Source organism: Callorhinus ursinus, unplaced genomic scaffold (genome assembly GCF_003265705.2).
Source record: "Callorhinus ursinus isolate GAN/ISIS: 27379988/994484 unplaced genomic scaffold, GSC_fseal_2.0 scaffold40, whole genome shotgun sequence".
NCBI lineage: Eukaryota > Metazoa > Chordata > Mammalia > Carnivora > Otariidae > Callorhinus > Callorhinus ursinus.
The window spans coordinates 11792302-11808914 of NW_027397102.1; the positions used below are offsets into that span (position 1 = coordinate 11792302).

At 36.3% G+C, this 16613-nt stretch overlaps 1 protein-coding gene and 1 pseudogene across 5 annotated transcripts in view; both read right to left on the reverse strand.

Moving 5' to 3' along the window:
• The window catches only part of CHM (CHM Rab escort protein), a 208851-nt gene that overhangs the window by 89962 nt on the left and 102276 nt on the right, over positions 1-16613 (reverse strand). The gene's annotated exons all lie outside the window — the stretch shown is intronic.
• LOC112829364 (prefoldin subunit 3 pseudogene) lies at positions 1341-2021 on the reverse strand (annotated as a pseudogene).

Genomic DNA, 16613 nt, shown 5'->3' on the forward strand with positions numbered 1-16613 from the left:
CACACACACACACACACACACACACACACACACACACACACACACACCAACACCCCCCCTCAGGAAAAAAATTTTAAGTATCTTCCCACATTCCAAGAAAAGCAAGGGGATCAAGTTCAGAATCAGAAGTTGTATAAAGTTAAAACAAAATCATAAAATATCATACCATAGACTATTATGGTATTATCAAAAGCCTGAGAAATCCACTTAACTAAAATTAAATGTATTTGTTTACAAAGACCTCCTTTCATTATATATTACACTATTTATGAAATATATTGCTACTTTAGTATCCCTTTGTTTGAAAATTAATTTCTATTAAGTTTTAGGGTAAATGAGGTCTCTGAAAAATATATTTAAATATAAAATGCAAGAGAGGCATCTTTAACTATTTATTTTAGTAAGCCATCAACAAATTACCTGGTTTTCAACACAACTTAACAGTAGTGGACATATACTACACAGAAGGAACACAAGAATGTAAAGAATGTTTAGGATTGGTTTGTGTGGATGTTATTTTTTTAACTTCAATGTTTTAATATCACGATATACAAATACAAAACATTGTACGAGTCTATGTTGTACTACATGGAGATGGAATAATATATTTGTGTTTTTATCAGAATCTGTATCACCCAATGCTAGCCACTGTACCAAAGGCTTTCCACAGGAATTTTTCTACTCTATGAGGTTTTATCATGAATAAAAAAGCTCACAAATATTTTCAACCACTGCAGATTCATATTTATCTTAAATTCTTGTTCAGCTGCTTTGGAGAACTGCTAAGAAATACAAAACTGCCTTAGCCAAGAGTTCTGAGTGGCTAAAGAATTTTATTATTTCTTGTTGGCCAGATCTCCCTTATGTTGGCATTGCAAAGACACTGTGCACTTCTATGGGGTAAGAAAAAAGGATCTCGATAGCCCTCTTACTGTTTAGGGAGGCAAATCACCATTTCCTGAAAAACACAGAATATTATAATTGTTATTGGCTAAACAGTAATTAATGAAAATCCATTTATATAAGATAAACAACAGCAACAGAGAGCCATAAAGCCCCATATGTGCTAAAGAAAAGTTTGGAAATATTTCAACTGTTTTTCCTACCTCTACATTGGTTTAACCAAATCAAGTGAGAGTAACATCAGCCAATAAAGCAAAGTGTCCAGAATTCAGCTTCCATAGCATACCTCAGCCATTTTAGCTAATATTTTTATGAAAAACCAAAAAAGATGAAAGTAGATTTACTTTGTTGGAAATAAAAAAAATGAAAATACTGCTAATTTCATAAAATATTTGAAACTAATTTCGTTTTTATAATAAAGTGTTTATCTTTTTTTAGTTTTAATTGTCATTCCTGCTGTTAAAAAAAAATCAAAGTCATGTCAACATTTAGGGATAAACTTTGGGGTATTTAAAATAACATGTTTGGAAAACTGAACCACATTTTTAATTGCCAGCATTATGCTTTGTTCTTGGTAGAATCATCCTTGTTTCTTCTTTTTACATCCCAATTGTAAACCCTGGCCATATTGACTTCTGTGGTAATCAAGATTCTTCGTGGCAGTCAACAAATTCTTTTCCAACAATGCCTGAGCTTCATCAATACCATATTCAAACATTACATTAGCCTCCAACCACAGACACACTTTTCAGTAGGAGAAATTGAAGCTTTGCAATACAGGTTATCTGCCAGTAAGAATCCGGTCTCCAGTGAACTGGTGGATTCTTTTTTCCTTCTGCATGTATTTTAGAATTTCTAAAGTCTGCTTAATTTCAGGAATCTGGCCTTTTAGCCTCCTTTTCTTTTGAGCAAGGTTTGAGTTCCATAAACTTTTACTTCTGGTACTATTCATCCAGCTTCGTTAGTACTGTATCTGCAGTCTCATTCCCAGGCTGTTTCATGAAGGAATCTACATCTTTCACAAACAGGACCTCAGTAATCCCTAGGTGGAGCCGCCACCCATTCCCCGTGGCCACTTCTAAGCCATAACCGTCCTTTGGGGCCGCCATCTTGGGGAAGCGAGCACACGACTTGTGTGGATGTCATAAAGGAAGAAGTCCAATGATCAGACAGTCAGAATCCAACAAATTTCCTCTTCATTTTAAACGAGAACAGGGTGTGTTTTGTGCTCTTGGGAAGAATTACTTGATATCTACCATAAATCAACACAACTGCAAAAGTGTACACCTGCATATGTATATAAGTTTTTTATACTCCTTCTCAGTGGCATTTTTTTTTTCCATTCCAGTCATGCCTGTTAGGGAAAACATGTGTTGCTCACAATGGTGGCATTTGTTCTCTCAGTGGTTTTGTTACCAGCTAGATCCTAAGAGCTGACCTTTACTGCCCACCTGCTTGTACTCACCAACCTTTGTCCCACATTCTTCCTTAAGCTCTTCTTGCCAGCTTATATCATAACTCAGGCAAACAGAAATCAAAACTACCCCTCAAGCCATAGCCACTGCCCTGATAAGACCTCCAGCCAGTCCAGATCAGTTTGAGTGCAAACCCGGGCCCTGACTTGCACCTGCGCAGAGACCATGGACTATATCTTCTTCTTCTTCTTTTTTAAGATTTTATTGATTTATTTGACAGAGAGAGAGACAGGAGAGAGGAAACATAAGCAGGGGGAGTGGGAGAGGGAGAAGCAGGCTTCCCGCGGAGCAGGGAGCCCAATGCGGGGCTCAATCCCAGGACCCTGGGATCATGACCTGAGCTGAAGGCAGATGCTTAACGACTGAGCCACCCAGGCGCCCCTATATCTTCTTTTAACTTTAAAAAATTTTAATTCCAGTATAGCTACCATACAGTGTTATATTAGTTTCAGGTGTACAATACAGCAATTCACCAAGTCTATACATTACTCAAGGCTCATCATATTAAATGTACTCTTAATCCCCTTCACCTATTTCATGTACCTCCCCCACCTACCTCACCCATGGTAAACATCAGTTTCTTCTCTGAGTCTTTTTTGTTTTTATTTTCTTAAATTCCACATGAGTGAAATCATATGGTATTTGTTTTTCTCTGCCTGACTTATTTCACTTAGCATTATATTTTCTAGATCTATCCATATTGGGGTGTGTGTGTATGTGTGTGTGTGTCCCCATCTACACACACACACACACCCCATCTTATTCATCTATTGATGGACGTTTTGGCTGCTTCCATAATTTGGCTAGTATAAATAATGCTGAATAAACATAAGGGTGCTATATCTTTTTGAATTAATGTTTTCACAGTGTTTGGGTAAATACCTAGTAGTGGAATTACTAGATCAGATTTATATTTTTTTAAAAGATGAGCTTGGCTGCTGTGTAGAGAACTGTCAATGGGGCAAGAGTGGAGAAGAGGAGGCCAGTTATGTTTGCAGTAGACCAAGTGAGAGATGATGGCAACCTGAAGCAGGGTAGTGGCAATGGAGATGATATGGAGACACTGGAGACAATTTGAGACATAAAGCTGACAAGAATTGCTGATGGACTGGATGTAGCAGGGAGATGTCCTCCTGAAGACAAGTTTAAGGTAATTCAGATATTCATGAGAGCAGTCTCCCCTCTGAAATATTTAACAATCAAATTTAACTGTTCAAGCCTGATTCAATCTCCCTGTACAGGTAGAGCTTTGAAGGATTCTGCAGAAACACTTCTCTTCCACCTAGGGTGTGATTATTAGAGCCAACTAATTGTTACCAACCTCAACAACCACTATATCTATTCTGGCCATTCATTACATAATACTCTGGGTACAAATATCTAGATAGGAGGGTACCAGGAACAGATTAGTTTCTGGCCTTCAAAAAGTTACCACGCACCTACCTGTAAGGACAGAGCACTGCTGCTAATTCAAGAAATTATATGTCACAAGTACCTAAGTCCAATGGGGCTTTTGATGCAAATTTCACACTCATGAAAAAGTTGTGGACAGATGGATAGCCCTTTAGGCATTGCCGTCATTCTTGAAAGGCATAATCATCATGCTTAACTTAGAAAAAGCTGCCAAAAGGAATACATAGCCTTCAGAAAACTCACCCCAGAAACTGCCTCTATTTTATAGCTCTTAGCCATATATCTAGCTTCCTCTGTTCTCGGTGACATTCTGTAGATGATGTATTCATTTTTTTTTAGCTTTCCCAGCTGTCCTTAAATTAACCTTCTATAGGAAAAGTCACAATAAAACTATATATTATATGACAGAAACAGATCTGTATTAATAATTGCACAAGGGACCCAGAATAAATTAATATAAGTTATAGAATACAAGTCATCATTCCGTCTTTTTTTTTTTCACTAGTTCTCTTTTCTTTGGGGGGATGGGTGAAATAAGTGAAGGGGATTAAGAATATACTTACCATGATGAGCACTGAGTAATGTATAGAATTGGTGAATCACTACACTGTACACTTGAAACTACTATTACACTATATGTTAATTATACTGGAATTTTAAAAAATTAAAAATTCATCATTCAATATTAAAAAAAAATTAAGCCTTCCAAAAATACTGGAGGTCAATTTATATGCTTGGGTCACAACCTAGGCTCTGTATCTATACATCATGTGTAGAATGGCTCCCTGGTTTGTACGCAAACCAGAAACATGTCAACTCAACGATTCTCCAATACAGCCTATTGCAATGACATCAATGGAGCTTTTGATGGGAAAGCACCAGTATTTCCTAACTACTCCTTTTTTTTTTTTTTTTAAGATTTTATTTGAGAGAGAGAATGAGAGACAGAGAGCACGAGAGGGAAGAGGGTCAGAGGGAGAAGCAGACTCTCCGCTGAGCGGGGAGCCCGATGCGGGACTCGATCCCAGGACTCCAGGATCATGACCCGAGCCGAAGGCAGTCGCCCAACCAACTGAGCCACCCAGGCGCCCCCTAACTACTCTTTAAACATAATTTAAACTAAGCTTTTTTTTTTTTTTAAAGACTTTATTTATTTGACAGAGAGAGACACAGCAAGAGAGGGAACACAAGCAGGGGGAGAGGGAGAGGGAGAAGCAGGCTCCTTACGGAGCAGGGGGCTCAATCCCAGGACCCCGAGGATCATGACCTGAGCCGAAGGCAGACATTTAACGACTGAGCCACCCAGGCGCCCCTACACTAAGCTTTTAATAAAACTGAAATTTTTAGTCTGAATACACAGACTAGCAGCTTCATTTTCTTTTTAATCTGCCACATATCTACTTAAGCAAATTCATTTAAAAAGATCTTTCAAATTCAAAAGGAAGCCCTTGGTTCAAACTTTTAAGATGTAGCAAAGAAGACTATAGTAGTAAATCTACTTAGGCTCTCTGGATTTCTTTGGGTTAACATCCTTTCTCTGCCTCTTTCTCTGCTTTGACATTCTGTACATGATATAATCACTTCTTATATAATTCTTATTTAAATCATTGATCCATTTTGCTACCTAGTCTTCAAAACTCAAACTGTACAAACAACACAGGTAAATAGGCATCAATTTTAAATCAAGACATTAATATACTTTTATTTGTAATGCCCTTCATGACTATGTCCTATATAGTGTGGGTTTTTCTTAATGCAGACACAAGAATACCCAAAGCTAATGTTTTCTGAGATCCCTACATAACAACTCCTAGATCTTTTCATGTGTTGAAAAATATGGGCGGATCCATTTAGAGTTACAGTCACTTATGCCATTTTCCTGCCTTCTCACATAACGTTATGAAACAATCCTTCAGCTAATACTCTTCAGTTCGATATTTTACTATCTACAATAGCCCTCCGTGTCTATTAGAAATTGGGAAGCAGCTGAGAGTTACTATGCTGACTGTCCACAATCATTTACAAAAATGTTAAAAAAAACAGTAAATATTTCTTTTATTATATTCTTAAATAAATAAATCAAAATTATATATAATAATTATATATATAATATATTAATATTACAGCTTACTGTAAAAATCTCCCCATGCAAGGAGGAGTTCATTGAATCCACCCATTCCTTTTTTCCTATGTTTAAACTAGATCTCTATGCATGACTAAACATTATCCCCAAACCCATGGTAGGAGGACATTTTTAAAGCAGTATTTGGTATAAAATCTTATTAAAGGCTTTTTGAAAATCTAAATGTTCACTGACTCCTCCTCATTCCCACTTTATTTAGCCCTCTCAAAGAACCTTGTCAGATGGCTGATGTATAATTACCTCACAAAAACCATATTCTTTCTTCCTGTGGATTACACGTCCAATAATTTTCTCCTTTGGCTATTTATTAAAAAATTGACTGTCAGGTCAAATAGCCTTATTCCTCTGCGATTCCTGGGCTCCTTCTTTAAACTATATACCCTCTATACCTTCTCCATACCCCCAAACCAAATCCCTGCTCAGGACTATCTTATTTTAAACTGAATTGGTTCACACAAAGAAGTGCCCCAGGCGCCTTCAGTCACCAATACATTCACTTTTTCCCCATTGGATGGTATGTATCAATTCATACAGTAAAATAAAATAAAGGATAGTCATTTGTGTTATGCAAATCCTAGGAAAGACCTGCAAGCTTTCTCAATTCAAAGGCTAATGGTACTAACCTGGAACATGAGTCCCCTAGGGCTACATATAAAATTGAAATTGCTCAAATCAACCAACTAGCCACTGGTACTATGCTAGTTTCACAGTAGATGCACAGACTTAGCCCCCTGTTAGATAAATGAGAAAAATTATAGTATTAAGCGTAACAACTGAAAAAAATAAAGAATATATTTTGTGGTAGACTAGAAGTATTATAAGGGAATTGAAAGAAGAGGTCAACACGTGTTGGAAGAGGAGTTACAGAACGTCAAAAGTAGAGAAAACCTTTAAAACAGCTAGACCAATTTCAGAGAAGGTAAACTACTTGCCTAAAAGCATATAGCTTCTAGCAGTCAGGTGTAGTGAAAGAAGATCAGATGGCTAGGCCTGTGTCAACCCTTGAAGAGGAACAGGCCAGACTGTTGGGGGCGGGAATAAATCCTAAAAGGTAGAAAAGTAATGAGAAAATGCAGAAAGGTGAGAGTGTGCATAGACACTGGAATAATTAAATGGATGTACAAACTGGTGCACCTGGTGGCTCAGTCGGCTAAGCGTCTGCTTTCGGCTCAGGTCATGATCTCAGGGTCCTGGGATCGAGCCTCGCATTGGACTCTCCGCTCAGCGGCGAGTCTGCTTCTCCCTCTCCCTCTGTGATCTTTCGCTTTCACTCTCTCTCAAATAAATAAATAAAATCTTTATAAATAAATAAATAAAATGGATGCACAAACTGGGGAATGACAGGAAAGAGCTGAAGGATAAAATTATTACAAAATGGGGCTAAAAGGTAAGTAGAAGTGTTTGCATTTGATGTGACAGACGAGAATGCCACTGGAAGTGCCATGTTGGTTTGATGAAGGAGGCAGATAGTGGGAGCAGGAGAGCAGCTAGCAATTATGGTCCTGACCACGGCAGAAAAGTAGAAACTGAGGAAAGCATACTCTAAGAAACTGAGAAGCGGGGCGCCTGGATGGCTCACTTGGTTGAGCGGCTGCCTTTGGCTCAGGTCACGATACCAGGGTCCTGGGATCAAGCCCCACATCAGGCTCCCTGCTCAGCAGGGAGTCTGCTTCTCCCTCTCCCTCTGCCCCTGCTTGTTCGCTTGCTCACTCTCTTTCCCTCTCAAATAAATAAGAAACAGAAGAAATAACATAGTAGTTAGACAGAATCAAAGGTTAATTCCAGAATTACTCGGCTGTTGATTTGTGAGAAGAAAAATGCCACTGGAATGCTCGTGGTTTCCTTAAAGGATGCTCAATTTATAGAGTAACTCAAAATCCAAATCTAGACTTCTGAGGTTATATGGACATGGCATAAATTCACTACATACCATAGTTGCTAACTATGAGTGATATAATGAAGGGCATTTTCAAATAGCTATAATACATTTTTTAAAACCTCAATTTGGTGAAAGATACCATCCTCTGACATGTACAAATAAAAATTGTCATTTACCTATAGCAAGGAGTTACCAACTAGACGTCCATGAGATAAATCTGCTTGTAGATAAATTTTGTTATGACCTCAGTTTGAAAGAAAAAAGTTACTTTGGCATAAACAATCTGGATCTCTGTCTTCTTTGAAAGAGAAAATCAGGCAACACTAGGCCTACAATCAAGACTTAGGGTCACATAGCAATTTCTCTCAACAGCTCAACAGCTCTTCTCTTCTGCTCAACAGCTCACCATGGTTTCTACTGCTCTAACCATCTTCTTCCAGGCCACTTCACTTCCTATGACCTGCCTTGTCCCTGTAGACATTTGGCATTGCAATCCCTATGTCTCAGTTGTTCAGTAAGTTTTCTTTTGATATTTTTATTTGCCTTGTCATGAGTGTTATATGTTAAACAACTATTATTCAGGATGTTATACATTAAAATTTTAAATATGAATCTTCTAAAACAAATCAAAGACAGCAAAATGCAAATGTTAATAGAACTGGTACAATTTTAAGAGTGTCCACTCATTTTATTAGCTATAGAACATGTGGGAAAAGGGAAAGGTATTTGCTACTCTGAGGTGGTCACAATTTATTTTTCTGAAAACAAGTAGGGTTGTAACAAGTAACAGTGGTATACTACGAAAGCCTGTGAATCTAGATTTATCCCAGCTTTTTTATTTTTAAAGATTAAAAAAAAATACCTATGAAATGAGAGCCAGTGATAAATCAAAATTTAAACCTTACATTGAATTCCTCTTACTTAAAATGCTAAGAGAGTTATACTTCAGTTTTAACCATTTATACATACTCTTCATACTTTTCAAACATTTGATAGAGTTAAGAAATTAACACAATGAAAATATAAATTTGAAAAATAAGCAATTGTCATTAATGTGAAATTAATATACGGGTCTGCCAAATAAGAGTAAAGACAAATTTCCTCACTTGTGAATATGTCTTTCTTTTGTAAAATTAGAGGGGAAAAAATGTCACTTTCAAATATATGAAATAATTATACTGCACATTAATTTAAAAAAAACAACTTGCTTTCTAACTTCACAAAGTCTTAGAGTTTTTCCAAAATTCACTTTCTTTTACTAGGGTCTGACAAAGTGTAATGCTTGACTACACAAAGCTATGGTTAAAGCATGTTTTTAAATATCATCAATTATCTGACATGAATGGTGGAGACCTACTATTCCCATACATACAACTATGAAAAATACAAAAGCTTAGCAGCAAGGAAATTTCCCATTGTCCCACTGTAATTAAAAAGAACATGGGAATCCATGTAAATTCCTCAGAAATATGAAGCACTGAGTCTATAATGAGATATGCTGTTTTCTGTAAGTTTCAAATATTAAACTGCCACTTAAGCTCAAGGAAAATTCACAAAAGCAACCTAATGTCTAGCCAACACATTATTTAGATAACTGTGTATATTTGGAGTATAATCTAACTCTGATGCCATTAACCCCAAACAATATTCAAACGAACAGAATTTTAATTAATCGAGCACTGCTTCCAATAAGTCAGATTTTACTGAAAGAGAGCAAACCAACATTGTACTCAATTTCAACTTTGCCCTGGTACATCAAATTGTATTACAGATAAATTAACAGTGCGAAAATTTTTGGCTGGTATCCCTATCCTACATAGCCTTTTAAAAAGCAATTTCAGTGCCTATCAAGGTAGAAATCACCAGTTTTAATTTTTTTAATACAGGTGCAAAACAATGGCACCCATTAATAGCTGAACTTTTCACAACACTATTCATGATGATTTATGAGTTAGTATATAATTTGATTATTCTATTAATTCTGATTACTGCTTTGGCTAATAAAGTGAAGGTCACTTCCAAAATAAATCTTCATTACATTTCACGGAAAGTAATTGCCTTCAACTAGTTGTTTTCTTTAATTAAAAACTAATGTAACAAGAAAGAAAACAGACTTCAGGGTTACCATGTCTGCTGCTATTAAGAGAAATATACTGTGTGGATGTAATGTTCTCAAGACAAATCCAACAAAACAGAAAGTGTCTTCATCTAATCTCTGTATTTTCAAAATGGAAAAACTATTTTATATGTATTTAGAATAATTTTGAAATTACAAGAATAAAAACTGAACTGTATTAATGCTTTAGAAATTGAAAACAAAAAATCTTTGAAAATATTCTCCAAATTCATGAATGTAAAATGTAAGGCAATATTTTTTTTTTTTTAAGATTTTTTATTTATTTGACAGAGAGAGACACAGCGAGAGAGGGAACACAAGCAGGGGGAGTGGGAGAGGGAGAAGCAGGCTTCCCGCAGAGCAGGGAGCCTGATGTTGGACTCGATCCAAGGACCCTGAGATCATGACCTGAGCCGAAGGCAGACGCTTAATGACCCAGGCACCCCAAGGCAATATTTTAATTTCTAAAATTATGTATGTGGGATTCAGCATATGAAAAATTAACAGTAGGTCTCTGTCTTAACCAAAGTTTCTCCTAAGGGTGGCAAGAAACCTTCTCTGCCTCTTAAGATAAATATTAGGTACAGGGCCCTGACAGCTTTGGAGGGAGATTACAGGAAAAATGAAAAAGGCTCACTTTATTATTCTCATTTAACCTATTTTTACACACAGAAGATTCTGTGTCCAAGATTTAACATTTCGTTTTATCTTTTATAAAGTCCTTTAGACCTTCAGCTGATGTCCTATTATCAAAGCTGCTGAATCATACTACCATATAAAATGAATAAAGGAAATTAAAGATGATACATATTTTCCCACAGAAGTAAAATACTAATCCTCAAACAGGAAATATTTCAAAAGCTAGAAAGCCTGAATGTAAGAAATTACTGGGGTATAACAATGAAGCAGGTGGCAATAATTTGTATGCACACCAATGGTCTCAATTGATACATTGTCACAAATCCCATTCCTGATTAACTTGCTCACTCTGTCCTGGTTATGTTAATCTTTCTGTTATCTCAAAAGACCCCAACTTAGACCTCTGCCACAGTTCCTGATGCCTAGAAAGCTCTTCCCTCAAATCTCCAAGAGCTTATGCCTTACCATATTTTGGTGTCACTACACTCAAATATCACCCTCCTAAACGGCCTTCCCTGATCACCATAGCATCTAAAAGGACACCTCCCTACTGCTTATTGTCACTTCCTGCCATATTAGCCTACTTTCTTTTCTTCACAAGACACATTACTCTCTTAAATTTTATCTTTCTACTCTCTGTCCAACACCCTTCAACAACCCCTCCCAACCAGAGAATTTCTCTGTTTTCAACAATGTATGTCTGGCACCTACAAAAGAGCTAGTATAAAACCTTTTATTTGTCTCTCTACATATTTTTTAACGAATTCTAATTTTTATTCTAAACTCGCATATGATAAAACAGAAAGCCCAAGTTTACAGCCAATGCTCCCTTAATATTTTATGTAAGAAAATAGTTTTAAGTCTTTGGTAAAAAATTCAGTAACTGTTACCCATACCTAACATGCCCTGAGTGAGCATGTGTGTATGAGTGCATGTGTGCTTAGACAAAATACATATGGCTATCAAAGAATGTACAAAAGTTGCAAATGTACTGGTGGTAACAAACACAATGAACACTCTTACTAGGTTCCTCTCGAGATTGTGATCAAGAGTACATATTTGCAAGACAGATTTAGGGGCTCATTAGCCAGGGAAGATATCTGTTTCAAAAGGAACATATTTAGTGCATAGGAAAATGTGAGATCAGAACCACTGTAAGTCCCCAACATCTCAGAAACTTTTTGTATTTTTATACCTTTTTAAAAAATCTCTAATGTAGAAAAGATTGATTTCAGTTTGACTTCTAGTTTCCAATTAAAAATCATAATAACTAGTGTTCTTTACTCTTGCAAAAAGTAGTACTCAAACATATAAACACTGAACTGTTCTCGATGCTATTCCTACATCTGGGAAAAAAATTCTTTAACTTTGAGGGCTTGACCTCCGAAATATACTCTCTTTACAGTCCTCACAGAAACCTTGTGATAAGACTTTAAAATTTTAAAAATAAAAACAAATAAATGCTATCCTTTCCTATAACTTAATTTCCCCGATATATGAGTTATATATAAGAGTGTATTAACTCTTATTACTCTTCCTCTCATGGGAAATTCAAGCATCGTGATATCAAGACCCGTGCGGGCTCCACACACTACTTGGATTTCTCTCTCCCTCCGCCCCTCCCCCCTGTGCTCACTCACTCTCTCTCTCTCAAATAAATCTTTAAAAATAAAAAAATGACTTCCTTTTTCCTTAAGTCACAAAGAAACACACAATAAGCCAACTCCCAGTTAACAAGACTGATAAAAGCCATCACTCCTAGATGAATTCCAGATCTAGTATGAATTTCATGCTTAGTTTAATAATAGTGGTTCTCAACCTTGGTGTTCTGTGAGATAGTGCTCCCTAAGTCTGTGGGAGGAAAAGGGAAAAAATGGCTGTGTTACAGTGGGTCCTATGCAGAGCCTGCAGCCTCTCTTATCTATGCCAAAGCCTCTAAGAATGCTGGGTATATCCCTGGGAATGGGTCAAACATGCAAATACATCCATCATGTATGCTGACACAGAAAAGGGTTGTGAACTACTTATAGTCTAAATATGCTGTTCCTGGGGCGCCTGGGTGGCTCAGTCGTTAAGCATCTGCCTTAGGCTCAGGTCATGGTCCCAGGGTCCTGGAATCAAGCCCCACATCGGGCTCCCTGTTCGGCGGGAAGTCTGCTTCTCCCTCCTGCACTCCCACTCCCCCTGCTTGTGTTCCCTCTCTCGCTGTGTCGCTGTCAAATAAATAAATAAAATCTTTTAAAAAAAAATAAATATGCTGTTCCTAACAAAAAGCAAGAGAGTATCCTGTAACACAGAGAGCCTCACAGCTGTTCAACTACCTTCTACTATGCTTTTGTGCTTTGGTCCTCCTTCTTGCTACCTTGCTTTTATTTTCCATAGACAAGTAGGGTGTTTTTCTCAAACCATTGCAACATTTAACTAGAAACTCCAAACAGACATAAGGAATTAAACTCACATAAGTTTGCAAACTTAGTTTTGTATCCCTAGAGAAAACATGAGCGATTTTATCCATGGTTTAGCATCTATCAGGAGGAAAAAAGTGCAGAGAAGCTCAAATTTAATCTGCAAGGCTGACAGGCTAATTTTCTTAATCTCACTAATTATAGATCACATATGAGGGTAATTTTAAAAACCGTTCTGAATTGGTCAGGACAATTTTATATTTCTGTGGCTAAGACCATCTCCACAGGAATGATTAACAGTAGAAACATTTAGTCTGTTCAACTGACTGAACATCAATAACCATCAGTGTGTTTGTTGGGGTCTTAAAAATTACCAGTTCCAAAGTTTACATTCTAAAGAGAATTATTTTCTCCCCAGCAACTATTCAGAAACAAAGCAGTATTTCTTTTCTCATGTAAGTTTTGACATTGTTAGATATCTAAGATGAAACAAACTGCATTGGAGATAAGTAGAACAGTCTCATAAGGCCAGAGATTTAAGCTAAAATGTAGAAACAGATAACCAAGTTCTTCTGATTCATACTTGATTTATCTGTGCCATACAGACAGTGCCTTAGTTTGCTATTTGCTATTCTTAAGAGCCAATTTCAAGCATTAAAATATTCATAGCCTAGAAAGACCCTCCATAGTCGTTTTTATTTCTACTTTAGGAGTACAATGAAAAAGAATGCTTGTTTTCATCTGCATTTGCTTGTTGAAAGAAATACATCTAACCCCACAGAAGAAGAAACAAACAAGAAAGCTAATTCCAGGGAGGGGAACAGGTATACTGCACTAGATTTCAGATAGTAGCACCTCTAATCTTGGTATATCCACCTCTGTGAGAAGACTACAGGCTGACAGTAAAGTTCTGATTTCAAAAACATCATGGAAGGTGGAAACAGTACAGTCAGAAGTTTGGCTCTCAGTTCATTAGGCATTTGGGACCACTCCACTATATCGAAGAATGTGAATTCATATATGCACAGGAAAATTAACATGGTTTGGAAATTATTTCACTTTATATAACAAAGGTTCATGCTGTGCTTATTTGTGCCAGGTACTGTTCTAAGAGCTTAGGCAAATAATTTCCTTAAAACTCCTAACAACCCTAAGAGGTAGATACTATTGTTATTCCCTTTTTATAAGGGAGGAAACTGAAAAAGCAGGATTTAACCAGTAGGTAAGTGGCAGAGGATTCAAACAGAAAGTCTGTTTAAGAGTCTCTACTCTTAACAACTACACTGTTGTACCTCTCAGGATACATTAAAACATAAAACTAGGATCAAGATTAATTGTTCATTCAATAAATATGTATTATTCAAAAGCTTATTTTAGAGTTAATTCCTTCTATTTTTAAATGTACCTGAAGAATATGGGTCTATGCTTACAGGACCATGATTAAAAACTGTAGATTCAAGAATGAGTATTTTCAAATTCTAATATAGTCAAAAGAAAAACAGCCACACTGTGAATCCCATTTTTCTTTTAACAAACTCCAGATTGGGGGGAAAACAAAGAAGAGAGGGAAACAAACCACCAGAGACTCTTCACAATAGAGAACAAACTAAGGGTTGATGAAGGCAGGTGGGTGGGGGATGGGCTAGATGGGTGAAGGATATTAAGGAGGGCACTTGTGATGAGCACTGGGTGTTGTAAGTGATGAATCACTGAATTCTACTCGTAAAACCAATATTGCACTGTATGTTAACTAAAATTTAAATAAAAACTAAAAAAAAAACTCTGGTCGGAAAGCAAAAAGTTGAAAGATATGGCTGTTTACAAATACATGTGCATTTGTATGAAATAATGTAGGGATACCAGTGTAAGTGCAAATTATAAAGGACAGGTTTATGACTTTCAAGTGTGCATGAATTAAAGACTACAGGACTCATTTACAAACAGCTGAAATTAGTTTGGTTTCTTGAGTAGGCTACATATACTTTCCCGTTTATGCTATTCATTTGTTTAGCAGACTGTTTACAGACCACAAAGTAAAAACATTCAAATTATTATGAATCCTGACTTGGTGAGATTAAAATTGGTGAAGTTTTACCACAGGGAAATGGCACTTTTTGGACAAAACTTTTATTCTATTTCACTATACTGGGCAAGTAAGAGTCTACTGCCTAATTTGGGGAAAGGGGAGAAGAAAGAGAGGAGAGGTTGAGGCATGAAGGGATAGAGAAATAAGGAAGAGGAATGGCTAAAAGCCGTATTAATTATTTCAGCTCCAACACAGAGTTCTTTTTTATAAATCATTTCTCTAGTACATGAAAAAAAATAGTTCCTGTCTTACAATATTTAATTTCTATGGTAAATTCTAATCCGATTTTTTTAAATAAGTAATTTATTAAGCACCTGCTATATGCCAGCTGAAGTTCCAAGCAGTTCTACTGAAGCAGTTAATTACATGAGTAAAATACACCAAATTCAATAGTAAGGCAAAAATTATGGCATACCCATTTTGTAAAAGCCTATGTACTAGAAACTACAGGAGACATAAAGAGGACTACATTATATACAGTAACTATACCTATCAATAGACATACTATAAGGAAATTTAATTACATAATTAAATTCTAAATACCATATCTTGTTTGTATAAAGTGAATGAAGAGTCTATAAAATATGTTTCAGTAATTATAAAAACATTAATTCCAAATACCAAGACCATGAAGTCATACAACTTTTATGTTATAATACCCTACTTGGTGTTGGACAATCTTCAATGTACTTTCCCTAACATCATCACATTTGAGTTTCAGAGTAGCCCAGGGCAGGAGTTAGGATGAGATTTAATTACCATTTCCATTATATAGGTGAAACAATGGAGGCTCTGAGAATTTAAATGACATGGTCAAGTTCATGCAAATAATAACATGACAGAGCTAGAATTAGAATCCAATTCTGAGACTGATAGTTTCGTAACATATGGAAAACCGTGTAACCCTCATGAAACAAGACAAGGAATTTTATAAAAACAGTTTTTTGAGCATTCCCTACCAAAGTAGAAAGCAAATTGATGAAAAAGTTGAAAATGAAGAGCTTCATTAAAATTCTATGCAATCACACTAATTGGATCACTATGGAACAAAAAACAAACAGGGGAATAGTAGAGAACACATGGAAATCCAGCTATCTAACAAAGACACTTGCCAACAAGTAAAGCCTTAGATCTTTGTAATTTGGCTACGTTCAGGGTTGTTTTTTGAATTGGCTTGAAAATAGATACACTACACATACTATTTCTATTATACTTGCACAAAAGTACATTGGTTCCAAAGAGATAGTTCAAGAATTGTTTTGAATGATCCTTGAAAAGTCAGTCTATGCCTTAACACAGTGTTACCTTTCAATTTAATCAAACTAAAATCTCAGCTCCAGACACTGGGCTTAAATCCAGTTGTCATTTTGGCCCTATATGAAGTCAGCCGCCTTTCACTCTACTACAAGGTATTAGAATTAAGATCTGGAGTAGTATGCATTATGTAACGGGGGGAGAAAACAACGGGGCTGAGTGTTTGCATCTATGTGTGAGGATCATCTAGTATCTGAATTTTTAGCATTGAAGGAGGCTATTACTAAAATAAAAACTCAA